Source organism: Phascolarctos cinereus, unplaced genomic scaffold, assembly GCF_003287225.1.
Source record: "Phascolarctos cinereus isolate Bilbo 61053 unplaced genomic scaffold, phaCin_HiC Scaffold_4;HRSCAF=312, whole genome shotgun sequence".
NCBI classification, from domain to species: Eukaryota; Metazoa; Chordata; class Mammalia; order Diprotodontia; family Phascolarctidae; genus Phascolarctos; species Phascolarctos cinereus.
This window is the reverse complement of record NW_027555847.1, coordinates 301,618,057-301,624,056: the sequence shown is the minus strand read 5'-3', so window position 1 is coordinate 301,624,056 and position 6,000 is coordinate 301,618,057. Positions and strand designations below refer to the sequence as shown.

The following is a 6,000-nucleotide window of genomic DNA, read 5'->3' as shown; positions in this document are numbered from 1 at the left end:
TATAAATCAAATGACTGAACAAAATCAAACCCTAGACTGTGTTTTTCATATATTTGCACTCTATAGGTATTGAAATGCTCACCTATACTTAGAAAAAAACATTTTGCAAAAATTGAATAAATGATCATTCGAAGCAAAAGCATGCAGTTCAAAAGCTAAACCTCCCATTGGAGAACAGAAAATTTAATGAGCTTTTAATGGAATGCAATGCTCAGAGTAGTAAATTATTTGTTAGTTGACGATGCAATCAGCATGCTGATTAAGGTTGCTTGGTTTTTTACTAAACATTAACTGAATGAAAACGGGTAGTGCTTGTTCTGCTTGGGGGGCTTTAAGGAAGCAAATGGACTTTCAGAACAGAGATTGTCAATAAAGGTGAGTGCACTCCAGGTGTCATTTGAATATGATGATAAAATACTTCTGATAAATATTTAAAAGCATTTTAAATCCACAATGTTCGCCTAGTGTATTGTGGACTCTGTTTAAAGAAACAGTGGGCCTTAGCAGGCCTTACAACAATCCCTCTATCTTTCTGTAGAAAGAAATATCTAGATTTGCTTTCTTCTGCTGCAAAGGGAAAAAAAAGGGTGGGGGGAGGAGATAGGCTTTGAAAATACAAGCTAGGTATAAGCTTGGGGACCAGGAATTGTTTGAGAGTTTAGAATGTAAACCGACACTAGACAAAACAAAACAAAAAATTCAAAACAAAGAGAAAAAAAATACTGTGACAGCAGAGAAAAGGAGGGATGCCTGTATCTCTAACTAGATTGAGATAAAAAAAATATAATTAAGTGGGTTTCCGTTTTCCTATATTAGAGAGTTGTGCCAATAATTGCAATTTAAAAAAAAATAACTGTTCATGAATGTGTAAAAGATGGCATTGTGGGGCAAGACATATTTTAATATTGGTGCTACAGTTTGTCTGATTTGGGAGTCCTATGGGGGTGGAGGAGCACCAGCAGCACAATGGGGAGGGAGTTTTGTGGCTGCTTATTTATTATTTTCAGACTGTAAATATTGAATCTACATATGACGACATTAGTCACGTATTCTGCTAATCAATCTGTGTGTTGGTTACATATGTTCCTCTTTAGAAGGCAGTGTACAATATTTTGTTCCTAAATCTGTTTAAATTGGTAGATTTATGTACAAAAAGGGTGGGGGGGATTTTTTTTTCTAAGAATTGAAGAATTATAGGTTCATGATTTCATTTTGTCTGAACAGCTACAAGTTCTTCTATAAATCCCAATTAGTTTCATCATCGGTGATCCTCTGACAATGATCAGGTACCCTTAAAATCCGATAAATAACTATCTCTCAGTTTTAACTATTCCTGTTTATGACCCAAGAGGTTAAAAGCCTTTGACTGGCATTTGACTTCTGACCTCATATAAATGTTATCTTATCAGTTCCTGCTTGTTAACTTGTATTGAGTGCTTGTCCCTGATGGCTTTTAGATAAAGGGTTTTTTTAAAAAAATATATTTCCTAGTGGAACTGAACCATTTGCTTTGTTCTTTGCCTGTACTCTGAGCAGAATAACCTGCTAACCAGTTATATTGAATGGTGTAAACTCCCCCAATACAGCTTTATTTATTCAGTATATTGTTTTCAGTTTAGCTTTATGGGTGGAATCTTGTGATTTAAAAAAAAACCACTATTATCATAAATAATAGCAGTAATTATTAGTCATCAACCCTTTAATATATTTGTCAGGGAAACTGAGCAACCTGATATTCTATCTTTAAAAAAAAAATAAACCACACACATAAAATTCAATTTTAGCTTTGCATTTTGCACCAGCATGAGATGAGTTACAGAGATAATTTATGGAAATCTTGTCTCCCCAGACCTCAGAAGTCTGCCTAATGAGAGAGTCATCAGTAAGATATATCTTTAAAAAAAATCAAATCTAGACAATGAGCACTGCATTTTCTAACCTTTGGGGAGGAAGGTAGTGGCCCTGGTGTTCTGTTTTGCCCTTCCGTCCTAAGAATTAAGTAGGATTTCTGTCTTTTATTGTGTTGCAGCTGTATGTGTGTTTCACACATGCAAGTGTGTGTGTGTGTGTGTGTGTGTGTGTGTGTCTATTCACTGTGTACACATCTAAATACATTTGAATGTTTGCATTTTAATCTCTCTATACCATGATTATAGCATTGCAGTATTCCAGGCAGCTGTGGGTGCCACTTGGGCTACCTCATTTGCAAGTGACCTAAAATGTGATTTCTAAACAAAATATGATATTAATTTCTGTGTGGAAACTGGGCAGAAGGAGGGAGAAGAAGGAAAGGCAGCCATCTTGGAGTCATTTTGCTTTTTAATTCTTAGTCTTTCTATTCCTAGGTCTCTGTTAATGGAAGAGTGTTTTTTGTTTTAATTTGTCCCAATTATAATGGAAAAAGATATAAGTATAATACAAGGGATGTAATATACCTTTGTAAAAGTTGTTGCCCATTGTGGGCTATAAATATTAACCGAGGCTAGAGACAATGTACATATCTTATTTTCTACTTTCTGAAATAAATGCACACCTAAAGGAAACACATGTCAAAGATTGGGAGAGACCTGTAAACAACTTATTCAAAGAGACAAATATCTATTTGAACTGTTTATGTATTTCTATGTACAGTGTCCAGAGCTGTTATCTACCTTCTCTCCCCCAGCCCCCACCCCTCATGCCTAGAAATGGCAGTACTGCAAACTTTTTTTTTTAACTCAATACTCTCCTTCCCCCCTTTCAGTTGGAGCTAGTATATTTTAGAAAGAGTGAGGAGAGGGTTTGGGGGGGGCAAAGGGAGGGAGGAAAGGAGAGGCTTTCTGTGAAGAACTGATCAATCTCCATGATGTCACAGACCTCCTATTCATCATGCTCATATTCTTGAAACATGTAGGTTTAATGTAATTCATCCTAACTTTACATTTCAGCTATTGCTTTTTCTCAAAGTGGCCAAAATTTAAAGACTGCAAAAGCAAAGGGGAAAAAAAAGAATACCATGGCAAGGGGAAAAACAAACCAACCCCCAAACTGATGCTGGCATTCACTACACTGACACGTTCTCAAATGTTTTCTCTGTAGTCATAACACAAAAGCTCTTTCTTTCCTGTTTTGATGTATTAAAGACAGGAAAGGGAGAGAAGATACTTCCAAGTGTTAGAATAAGCATTTGGAAAGCCCTGTGAAGGTATTTCTTCCTTGAATCTTCCATGTATTATATTGTAGCATATATACTATTAACATGTAGACGATGTGTAGTTTGGACAGCTATTAAAAGAAAAAAAGGAAAAATTAAAAAATCAATTTTGAAATGACTTGTGTCTTTGAAACTTTTAACTCTTTGTGTATTTAAAAGTAGATCTTAAGGTGAATAGTCATCCTGCTATCCCAGTGAAAACAGTGATTCTGAGAAGATACCTCTGAAAGGGGTGTGAGTAGATCAATAACAAATTACAGTCTGATTCTGACATTTGTTAGAACAAACCTCAAACTTCTGCCTCTTCAATGTCAGAGATCCAGACTAATTTTTTCTTGCTATATTATGCCCCATTATCGTTTGCAGAAAATTAACAAAGGACTTGAATGACAAATAGTGATCTGATTTCCAAATATCTTATCACATCAAAAAATTATCGAGTTGCACCCCATGTCCCTTTTCCTGCTGTATCAACTACTGTGATTTATCTAAAAACAAGTTTCAGAATTTTTAAACAGAAGATACTTAGCTTGACAAAAGTTATACTTCTTAGAACAGACCTCATTTCTTGTTAATTTCTAGTGAAGGTGCAAAATACTTGGCACAAATATAGAGAGGGGACATCTGTGATTGGGAAAAAAAATGTTTGCTTAAAAGTTTGTCTATGCCAAACCACACTCATAAAAAAGTCTTTTTTATGTAGTCTTTTAAATGAGCACAGTCAGAGAAGTAGATGAGTAAAGGGAAACTAAGGCATTTCAGTTTCTCTGGATAGTCTAACTGTATTAACAACCTTTACAGAGTTATTCTTAAGAATCTATTGAAATAAATATTTTATTTCCCTCCTTCCTATCCCCAACCTACAAACTGAATTTCTATTGCTAGGAAAAAGCCTGGACCCCTATAAAATCACAGCATTTTTCATGTTTCCATAAGTGTAATATTGGACTGCAAAGAAAAAAATACAGCAAATTTTGCTGAATTCAAGCTTGTTTTGCCATATTACCATTTTTTGCCTACCCTTGGGAAGACAGATATGGTAGGATTTCTAGCCTTTTTTTTAACCTCTCTTCCCTTTTGCCTCATTTTGTTTTCTTTCTTAATATAAGCATATCTTGCCCTTGAAAAATAGAATATACTTTCTTAGAAGGATGATTAATGTAGTTACAATCTCCCTCTTACATATTTCTTTGGGAGGAGTATTTATTTATTCGGATAACTTTTGTTTTAGATTCATAGTAGGTAAGTCTTCTTTCTGGGTCATCAGAACATATTTAAAGTACCCATCTGAGAGCACAAGCCATGTATGTAGCCTGTCTTCAACTGCAGGGATCTGATCCTAGGGACGTGGCCTGAGCATACCATGCCCTCTGAGTCTTTTCTTCCCTTCACCCTAGAAAAATGAACACACCCATTCTCAAAATCGATGCTTTGAGATGACTAGTGAGATACTGGCAACCAAACTGGGTGTCAGCTTTCTGTCTTGCTGGACAAAGTGCCCATAGATCATGGTGGAGTTGGATGGGTTGAAAGAGGAAGGCAGTCTCAAATAAGGGAAGGAAGACACGTAAATCGCACCCCTACCCCCCACCTCCCCAGCTTTGTCTATAGTAGGGGGAGGGGTGAGGCCTGGGGTTGAAGCTCCATTCTCAGTAACTCCCAGTCTATAGAGTGTTATTAATGCCCTAGACCCCTGCAGTGGGTGCTAACTTGTGGGCTGCTACCACCCTTCCCAAGCACCGGGCAGTTTGGAAAAGTCAAGCACGGCTGAGGCCTGATTTTCATTTAATAGTCAAAACCAAGATGCATTTGGGCTATTATGATAGGACAGCTCCCTTGAAAAGATTATTTGAACTACAAAGGCATTCATTTAGGGCTAGCGATGTTGCAAAAAGGGCCTGCTAGAAATTAGCAGCTGTCCTGGTATTTGGAGAGCAAGAGTGACAACTTATTGGAAGTTCTCAAGGAATCATTTATATTTCACACTCTACTAGGCAGCTGATTTGAGATTGTCTGTTAGCATAACAAAGGATCTGAGCCTGTGAACTTCAGAAACCTTTCGACCTCTTAGCTACTGGCATGAATAGCCCCCAGCCCTGCCTATAGAGATCTCCCAAAGCTCCCCTGTTCGTGGCTAAATTGTTAATCAGGGTAATTTAATATAGTTTTCAATATGCCTCATCTCTTATTGGGAAAGGTATTCACAGCTTCCCCCACCCCAGAAAAAAAAAAGTTCTTTTATTCAAGTGTGAGAGGGGCAGCTGCAGACAGGCCCCTACCCTTCCCTCCCGCCTCCCTCACCCAGCAATGTTCCAAGCAGCAGCAACCACAGTGAAGAGCAGAAAGAGGAACTCACAGCAACAATCCTTTTCCATGCACTCCAACCTGAACCTGAAACTCCAGCCTATTTACCCCCGGAATCTACAAAACAAAAACCTGGGGCCCCAGCCATAACTGAAGCCACCGCGCCAACACATATACGCATGCCAAACCTCCCCTTCTCCTCCGCCCCCCCTTTCCCTAGTCCTCTCCCCCCCCCCCCATGCATCTCTCGTGGTGCCCAACAAAACCCACCAGACACACAGGACTGCTAATTTTCATTTCTCTCACCCTCTCTCATGATACTCTCTCTCTCTCTCTCTCTCTCTCTCTCTCTCTCTCTCTCTCTCTCTCTCTCTCTCTCTCTCTCTCTCTCTCTCTTTCTCTCCCTTGCTCTCTCTTTCCCCTTCCCATAGACACAACTCAACCTGCATCCCACACCCACTCTTACAGTCACCTACAGTTGCTCTCACATCCTCCCACTGACA

The 6,000-nt window shown here is 38.4% G+C and overlaps 1 long non-coding RNA gene across 1 annotated transcript in view; it reads left to right on the top strand.

Moving 5' to 3' along the window:
- The first annotated feature begins 298 nt into the window (after positions 1-298).
- LOC110222886 (uncharacterized) overlaps positions 299-6,000 on the top strand; it is a 47,723-nt gene continuing 42,021 nt past the window's right edge. Inside the window, exon 1 of the long non-coding RNA XR_002328524.2 lies at positions 299-375. This is a non-coding gene — a long non-coding RNA (uncharacterized LOC110222886). The remainder of the gene's footprint in view (positions 376-6,000) is intronic.